The sequence below is a fragment of the Apodemus sylvaticus genome, chromosome 18 (assembly GCF_947179515.1).
Source record: "Apodemus sylvaticus chromosome 18, mApoSyl1.1, whole genome shotgun sequence".
NCBI lineage: Eukaryota > Metazoa > Chordata > Mammalia > Rodentia > Muridae > Apodemus > Apodemus sylvaticus.
The window spans coordinates 21764251-21774043 of record NC_067489.1 but is presented as its reverse complement, the minus strand read 5'-3'; the positions used below and the strand labels follow the sequence as shown (position 1 = coordinate 21774043).

The 9793-nt window shown below is 42.8% G+C and overlaps 1 pseudogene; it reads right to left on the bottom strand.

Moving 5' to 3' along the window:
- Positions 1 to 462: 462 nt before the first annotated feature.
- Positions 463 to 605, bottom strand: LOC127669034 (uncharacterized; annotated as a pseudogene).
- Between the last annotated feature and the right edge of the window lie 9188 nt (positions 606 to 9793).

Genomic DNA, 9793 nt, shown 5'->3' with positions numbered 1-9793 from the left:
CTTCTCCTTTCTCTCCATCTCAAAACCTATGAAACCATGTCAAATGAATTTTGACAGAAAGCAGTTGCCAACGAGTTCAGAAGCGGCCCGCCCAAGGAGTGAGTTGGGTGTCATGTGAGGCCAAAGAGGACAGAGCACTGTTCCCCAGCAGATGCTGGGGGGGTGGTTCTTAGATCACTAAGCCGAGGGGCTCAGGAGAAGCAGGAAAAGTCTCTCTATAAAATGTGCACCCAGACTTTTTCAGACATTCTCTAATGCAACATAAGTAAGCTAGAGAGCAGAGTCAAAGGATCTCTACTCAGAATACGCTGCAGTGGAGCTTGGGAATGGATCTGAGACTGTTCCCCTCACTGCTCCCAGTGACACACACCATTCTGGACACAGCACTGGCAGGGGGGGGGGAATCTGGGCCCTAGCGTTTTGGGTGCATTGTCTAGGGAATTTTCCTGAACTCTGGCTCTCAAGCATTTAATTTATAGGAGTACACACCTTTTAAAATTATTGAGATCCTTAAAAAGGTTTTACATGTCCCCTGTCCACCAATATTTACCATATTAGAAATGAGAACTCTACACTTGATCTTAGCCAAAAGGCTGAGAAGCAATGAAAGGAGAACTCTAAAGTATGCATTTTCCTAATTCATTTTTATATGATAATAATACATTAATTCCATGTAAAATGTTCACGACAAATGACAACTTCAAAGGTGAGAAGTAAGCACAGCTTTAGGACTCTGGCATGTCAGTGTTAACAGAGGACACCAGAGACCCTCATTTCCTCCATATCCAATGTGGTAATTGGATTGTTTTGACTGAAGAAAATTCGGCCTGACACTAACATATAGTAAAAAGAGGCCTGTATAACAGGTTTGAAGATATTTTTGGATTTTCCTCTTTTGCTGTCATTATACCTGAGACTTGGTGTTAGAATCACAAAAGTAGGCCGCTGGCTGCCATGTGATGTTACACCCGTGGAACCACAGAACTGAGGATGGGGAGGCAGGACAGCCAGGCTGAGCTACATAGTAATGCCTTATCTCAGCACAAAAATAGAACACTAGAGAAACAAGTTGCTGCAGGTTGTGGGCTTGTCCTGTGACAGTTACAAAATGTTTGAGATAATCAACTTTAAAAGAGAGAGAAGGGATTTTTATTTACAGTACTGGTTTAGATTGTGCTCAGTTGGCCTTTGTGTTTGTATCTCTGGCCAGGTTGCAAGCCCATCATAGTAGGGGTGTGTGATGGAAAAAACTCAGTTTCTTCATGACCAAAAGGGGCAGGGGAAAGGGGGGAGGAGGAGAGGGGGAGGAGGAGGAGAAAGAGAAGAAGGGAAAGGAAGGAAAGGATTCCACAATTCCTAATTAGGGACACACCCCAATAACCTTACTTCCTATGAGCTTCCTTTCAGTTCCCCACAGACTGAGAACCAAGGCTTTGAGGGCAGCCTCTGGAGACATTCCGATCCCAACTCTAGCTCCTCTAAGTTGCGCTCTCATGTTTATTCTCCTGCTTCTATTCAGTGAATGCTGATAAGGCAGAGCACGAGGAAGCCACAGCAGCTGCCATCAGGATCTCAGCCCCGGGACATCTGATGCATAGCCTACAGAAAAATGGGCATTGATATCATTCATCAGACAGAAATGGATGTCATGCAGATAGGAACCAATGCATTCTAAGGCCCTGCTTCAAACCTGTCCCCTCAGGTCCATTCCAAGCTGTCAGGATCTGGTTTGGCCAGGAGGGGCCCCTGGGTTTTCAGAGCATGTGTCTTTTGCTGTCAAATGGCCCTTCTGCTTCTTTTAAGAGAAATGGTTTCCTAAGACGAGAGCAAGCCTCTTTGTCAAGACTTTAGCATGGAATTGAGGCTCACAAGGAAGCCATTCTCTGTGTGATGGAGCCTCTTGGGAGAGCTTACAACCCTGGGGAGTAGAGGAGGATGCTGTAACTCATTGCCTAGCTTTAGGTGTCAGGAGGACCAAGGCTGCTGCACCTCAGCCCCCATTCTGGTTATTGGTAAAGCAGGCTGGCTTCCTGTTTAAGATTCCAAACCTCAGTCTGCGTTACTCCTTTGCTTCCAAGGGAAGTAATATTCACCCTGGCTCTTTCTGTGCCAGTGAACTATTTAAAGCCTGTCTCCACAGGTCTGGAACATGCTCGGCAGCTCACAGGCTAGCTGCCAAGCCTGACCCCCTGAATTATATATCCACAGAACCACCTGAGTTGTATATCTGTGGAACCCGGAAGGTGAAAGAGGAGAACTGACTTCCACGGTCCTCTGACCTCTCTGCATGACAAAGAGATAAAAACATTATACAGCAAAACCCAATAACCAGACTTCAGTAATTTTCATCTCTTTGGCATGGCAGTCCCCTAAATGAAACCCAAGCATCTGAAGGAAGAAAGGCCATCCTTTGTGGAGAAGCCCTGGGGTTTTCCTCTGCAGCGAGTAGATACAGGGCAAACCTGTGTTTCTTCCAGATGGCTCGGGCCCCAGGGATGCATTTTTGGTCTCTGCCTCTGTCAAGTTCTGTATTTTGCAGTTAATGGCCCAGAAGGGGGTAGCGGATGAGGTACTAGCTCAAGCATGGTGATAAATCCTGCTGAGGCATCTTTTCTGGGATGAGCATGTGGCTGACTTCTTCCAATTCCAGGCATGCCTGCTACCTGCGCCGCATGGTCCCCACCGGGAGTTAGCTATACGCACAGTTCTGATGCACCTTAATGAGAAGAACACAACTGTGGGCAGCCATACTGTGAGCATCTACGAACTGTGGAGTTTAATTGAGCTGCAGCTAATGTTTACTTTGTGTGGAAAGAGTACAGATTAATGGCTATTTGATCATCCTTAGATGGTTTCCTCTTTTTTTCCCCCCTTTCTCTTGTGATGTTTTTGCAGTAGTTTCAATTACACAAAGCTACAAGGGCAGACATACAAATATGCAAGAACCTCAGAAAACAGCATTTGGGTGTATAGTATTCTTACAGCACCCCAGGAATATGTGGCATAACATTTAGAGAAAGGTGAAAACACATTTAGTCACTAAAGACCCCTCCCCTTCATTCAACAAACAATGGTTTTCTAGTAACTTGGCAAATTATCAAGTGGTATCTACTTTTCAAAATGACTTATCATATTCATATTTATTTTTACATTTATTTTTACTGTGTGTGTGTGTGTGTACCTCATGCAAAGAGGGCAAAACATTCAAACATCAAGACATGTCTCTAGGCCTTCACGTTGTCTTAAAAGACAAGAGTACCGCTGTGTTGCCTAGACAGGTCTCAATCTCTCCTACTTTGACCTCCAGAATGGTACATACAGAGGCGCAGCCTCAATGTGATGCTCTCATGTCAAATATGTTCACCAGAAACAGACTGAACTACAAGTGTAGAAAATGAAAACATTTAAAAATTGTTCTGGACTAAACTGCAGAGATTAGGAAATATTTTGGAAACAAAAAAAATTCTCTAAAATTATCATCATCATCATCATCATTAAAAAATGCTTCTCACCAAGCAAGCTATGATTCTTGCATGCTACAATACCAACAGACCTGATAAAATAATGCCCACAGATGCCATAGTGGTATGAAACTTATGTAAGTAGCTAACACTTTCTGATTGGATCTAAGGGCTATTCCAGGAGCAGAATGCATAGCTGGCACTGTCAGTGGGGCCGAGAACCTGTGGCTAGACAGATTAGAGGCCCTGAAAGAGAACTTATTACTATTCTTCTGCTAAATGGATATAGCATTAAGATGGCTGCTAATGACTTACTGCTATTCCAGCAGATTAATGTATCTGTAAACCCTCATCAAAGAAACTTCTTAAAGTAGATGGCAGTTGACACAGACACCCTCACATGATCAATGTACAGAGAATTAAGGGACTGTGGAGTTCTAGGCCCCAAGTAGGACTTAAATATTATGCCTCTCCCTCCAAGGCTCTTTGAGAATAGAAAGCCCTGGAGGTGGTGGATAATACCACAGAAACAATGTTAAAGTACAAATTTCTGGTTTCTTTGGAAGCTCAGTTATGTCATATGATCTTTGGCTGAAGCAGCCGGGTGAAAGGATGCTTTTCTGAATCAGACATGGGTAAAAGGATGTTTTCCTAATGCAGACGTGAAAGAATATAGAAGCAGACATAGGTGAGAGGACAAGAGATGTTTAGAAAGAAAATAAATAAAACCCCCAGGAAGTGGGAAAGGCTCTGGGGTTGGCTCCTCACCTTGCCCTGCCTCTCTAGTCTTTGCTGACTCTCTGACATGGGTTCACCTTGCATTGTGTGGCTGATCTTTGCATGTCATGGCTTCTTAGAGAGTAACTCACCAAAGAACTTCTTGTGATAGTTTGGTGTCTTCTTGCAGCTTCCACAGTCTCTGGCCCATTGGTCGAGCCTAGAGGCGTCTTCTCGATGGAACTGCTGTTGCTGATATATGAGTGGCAATTGCCAAGTTCACTGGACTGCAGCTGCTGATTCGTGTTGGTGTTTTCCAAGAGGACTGGACTGCTGACAACACAGATTGGAATAGCCCCAAAGAACTATTTCTAAGCAGGTACACTTCCCCTGACCCCATTTCCTATTAACCTTTCCTTTCTACTACCTCTGGTAGGTGGTGGTTTGTGTGCTTGAAAGGAAGTTAGAACATTTAAGAACCTTTATTAAGTAAGTAGGTTGTAAAAAAAAAAAAAGAAAAACTAAGTCTGCACAGTATTTTTTTTAACATAACAGGGCAGTGACATGGATAAATTCACAGTGATTGTGACAGTATGCAGAAGACCTGCACAAGCACAAACAAACAAACAAACAAACAAACAAATCCCTAAAGGATGGAGGGGCACACAGGAGCTCTTGGCCTATGATAGCTGATGAAAGAGGAAGGGTCAGTTCTCTTTAATTATGTGACTCTGGTAGCCTGGCCACATTTCAGGGGTAGTACAACACACAGCAACACAAATTGGGCTTGATAGAAAACAATAAAAGAAGAAGAAAACAAGTCAAGATTGGTGGGTAGGGAAATGGGCATGGAGAAGGTAGATATGGGACTTGGGGGAGATGTCTGAATATCATTAAACCATGCATATGAAATTCTCAGAGAACTAATGAAAACACATAAAAAGAAAAAAATCTTAACAAAAATGAAAATTAACTCTTCAATATTTTTTACTCCCTGGTCTGTCCAACCTCTGTTTTTCCAGAAAGTTGTTTTCTATGTTTTTAGGTCTTTGGCAGATATTTTGGGTCTGAGAGCCAACAGACACTTGCCTTAACCTCCAGAGTTAAATCTGGAATTGGTGGGAGAGTCTGGGGTCTCTTTAGGTTCATGCTCCTTTGAAATTTGGTCATCATCTTTGATGGCTGCATCAAGTAAACATTCCCAGATCCAAGGCTCAGGGATCATTGTGGAAAAAGGACAAGAAGACTGTCAGAGCCAGAGGATCAGGGAGTTTGCTGTGAAATTGTGCCTCCTAGTAACATTAGAAGCTATACGATCAAGTCTCACCAGCATGACCCCCAAATATGAGCTGAACAAGGAGGATGTCAAGGAACAGGTCAAGTTGGATGGGGAAGAGCCCATGAAGTCTCGGTCCTGCAAAACTATAGGTGTGTTAAGCAGAATTCTCTAGAGGAACAGAACATATAGGGTCAATCTGTCTGTCTGGCTGTCTCTCTGTCATCTATCAGCTCATCTCTCTCTCTAATCTCTATATTAATATATTTCATATTAATTATAATACACACACACATACACACACATACACACTTAGAAGGCAAAGCATTCTGACATTGAGAAGGAAAGAAGCAGCTTGTTGGGTCTTCCAAGAACCACTTCTGGAAAGAACTTTGGAAAAGATACATAGAGATACAAGTAAACATCTGGTAAGGAATATGTCCATGCAGTGTATCTGCACAGGGTTCAAGGGTACATTTGCCACCAGCATCTTCCCCTTTAAATGTTATGAGCTTTTAGGGTTTGAATTAAGGTTATGTGACGATATAATGAATTTGTGACTTGGGCATGGGAATACCCAATGTTGATATTTCTCAATGAGGGACTTTGAGTGTGAGAGGGAACATAGAAATGCCTGTAACCTTCCTCGACTTGTAGAGAATAGTTAGGGTAACTGATGTTTCCCATACCTCAGATGGTTTTATGTAGACAAATGAGATTGCTGTGCTTTCTATAACCTTGAGCGTGCAGGCCGGTGAAGCAAAGCAGGCTTCTATGCTGAAGGTACCGTCATAAAAATGAGCCTTGTTGTACAAATTGCACTCAAGTGTTCTGCTGCCTTGAGTCCCCTGGTTCCTGCTTCAGTTCTTCCAGAATTAATCAGGAGAGGCAGCTTGGCCATCCTCCCACAGCCTGTGCCAAATGTGGGGACCTTTCAGGATGGAAATGCCCCAGAGAATGTCAGAGGTGTAAGGAAGCCAGAAAGTCTTATGTAGGATTCTCTCCAGGATGCCAGGGACACAGATTTGGGACAAACTGAAACTAACCAGGAAGATGATTTACATTTACAGCTTGCTATGTATGCTCTGTAGCATCTAAGCAAGATTTTAAGATATTGCATAAATATATAAAGGAGCTCTGTCACTGACACCCTCCCCAGGGCACCCTGAGAGAGCAGGAATGGCAGGAGGTACTAAGAGCCTTTCATAGGTGCATCTGCAAGGGGGAGTATTACCCCCAAAAGTCTCCTCGCTTTGTGATTCTTTCACCTTGGGGTTTAGCAATTGCAAAGGATTCCTGTCCTGTTGGTATAAGGGGGGGATGGAATTATGGGACAGCACCTCTAGAATGGAAGTTATTAAGTCTGTGGATCCTCCTGTTCCCAGTCTCTTGGCTCTCTTGATGGTTCAGAAGATGAAGTTCTCGGCTAGCCATCTCTCTGTATCTCTACGAGTTGGGTATTAGCCCAGGGTATTTGGTTGACTCATATGGAAGGGAATCTTGAGGCATTTCTAAACAGCACCCCATTTTTGGCCCCAATGTATTTCTTTACCCAGAGTTGATGATATTCCCAAGTGAGGAATATGTGGAAAATATGAGCCCATTCTCCATGAGATATTCAGGGACATTAAACAAACATCTCTTCTTACAGAGCTACACCTCTATATACTATGGTTTGTGAGAGGGATAGCTGAAATAGTGTACCTAATATCTCATGACTGGGACAAGCTGGTCAAGGCTGTTTAAAACCTGAATAGAAATCTCCACTTCTTCAGGACTTGACATGAAGGGACTGTTTCTTGATCTCAGAAAGATATTATTAGAGATGCTAGATTTCAACAATGCTTAACACATACAAATCTTAACTGTGTGGGTGGGCTGGTCCCTTTTTTGCTGGAATTATATTTTTTCTTTCAGATTTATGTGCCATTGAGTGTATACATTCCCTATTGCCTGACATTCTATCGGATTATGCATGGAGATGTAGAGACCTCTTCTCTGGTTGGGATGACCATTCAAATTATGTCTGTCCTTACTACAGCTATGGCATCTGCTTTTCTTCTGCCTGTACTGGGCCTTATGGTAGACCTTCAGCAGGGGACTACAAAACTGGCCTGTATTATAAATAAACTGACTAACCAGTTTTACAGCTCAAATAGTAGGAGAATTAAGGAAGACACTGAGAGAAGTTAAAACAGCTTTATTACAAAATTGGGTGGCGCCAGATTATCTTTTATTAAAAAGGCATTTGGGATAAGAACAATTGTCTGTCCTATATTGTTTGAACTTATCAGCAAGAAAACACTCAGCAAGAACAGTTCTGAGATACTGTTCAATATCTTTCACCATCATAGTGGTGCCCCCCTGGATTGGATGACTCTCCCCATTCCTTGGGGCTCTAATAGTAATATTTGTTGTTCTTGGTTGCTTCTCTGTTCTTCTTACCTGTGTCCAACATTCTGTTGCCAGATGTGTTACCCCTATATATAGTTACATGCTTTTGAGGATATTAAAAAATTAAAAGGGGGATTGTTGGGTTTGAATTAAGGTTATACAAAGCCATAATGAATTTGTGACATGGCATGGTAACATTGAATGCTGACATTTGTCATGAAGGAAAATTGGAAGGCCAACAACTGTTGAGAAGGAACACAGGAATGCTAGTGTCTTCCTCAATTTCTAGAGACCTGTTAGAGCAGGTAATATTCCCATACCTCAGATGCCTTTCTAGAGACAGATAACATTGCTATGCTTTATATAACCTTGAACATCCTGGCCTGTGAGGAAGGCTTCTCTGCTGAACTGTAAACTCATAACTCTGTTCTGAAAGGAGCTGTAATAATAAAAATGAGCCTTGATGTGCAAGTTGCCCTCAACTGCTCCAGCCTTGAGTCCCTTGGTTTACCCCTTCAGTTTTCTTCTGGCATTAATCAGGAGAGACAAGTTGGCCAACTTCTCATTAGCAATGGCCTCCATTTGTAGTTGTGGCGGCCCAAACATGCTCTCTTCCTCCCATCATTCCCTACATTTTCTAGGTATTTGCTGCTTCCAAAGAGCAGAAATAGTGTATTTAGGATGAGGCCAGGAAGTCTCCACTCATCACATTGGAGGACACTCTAACAGAATGCAAATACAATGATGTAAAAGGGTAGAAAAACAGGAGGAGCAAAGCCCATAGCTCTGAGCATATCAGTTATCTTTTGTTCTAGGTAATTGTTTTCTTAGAGGGACCTGGAAGAAATGGGGCTGAAGAAGACACATGTGATTGAAATTAGCTGTTCTCTTCAGGATGCCCCTGGATTGCACACGGGATAATGAATTAAATGAAGTAGAAAGCATGGCCTGAACTGGAAATGTGCTTTCTGCCTAATGTAATTAATCTCTATTGAAACAGCTAAGCCATTTAATTTGTGTTGCATGAATAATGAAATGAAAGGGGCCCATGTGAATGAACTTCTTAACCAGCAGAGAAGATGCAACTACCACAGGGAACGGATGGGGATTCCCCCAAGAACTCCTTAGCTCTCTGCTCATGACAGTTCCTTCTATTGTTGGCTGGTGGTACTTCCTGGTTTTCTAGTCTATAACATTGGAAAGTTTCCTTTGCAAGGACATTTAGGACTTTCCAAAGCTCTGTGCACAGCCTAGAAAGCTGCAAGCTACGTCATCCTTCCCTGTAAATATCTTCCTCTCACTGTTCAGAAGTGATGGAGTAGAGGACTTCCCATCTATAGTTATTTACTGGAGCAGTGTCTTTGATGCCACCATGTTCCTTCACACTGTTGTGATACACTGATCTCAGAAGAAGGTATGCCAGGAAAGCCCCAGCCTCCTCATTAGTCACAAGAAACATGAAAATCTACCCTCACCTTTTAAATTCCTTTATCATTTAATAAAGCTCCACTAATATTTATAACAGTGTGTTTTCACCGTGGAAAAAGTTCCTGATGAATACCCCAAAGCTTGTCTGCTCAGACTCTAATCAAACAGCTCCCTGCAAACTGCCCTATTCCCACCTGCTTCCATACTTCCGGCACCACTCCTACCAAACCCCAAGTCCAATATGTGGACATAAGTAGGAGGATGAGCAGTTGAGTAAGTTGAGGAATGGAGTCAAGCCTTCTTTGGGACAGTCCAGTCTAAATTCATACATAGAAACTTCCTAAAAAGGTTGTCTGAGTTTGAGAAATGAGTGTAACCTACATAGGCATGTGCCCTTTTTATATAACCTTCCTTGTCTCTACCATCCATCTCCAGTCTCATCTTTTCCTCCTGCCATCCCGGAACAAATGTTCTCACCGCTGAGTCAGTGAGCAGGGTTACTGAAATAGAATCCCAA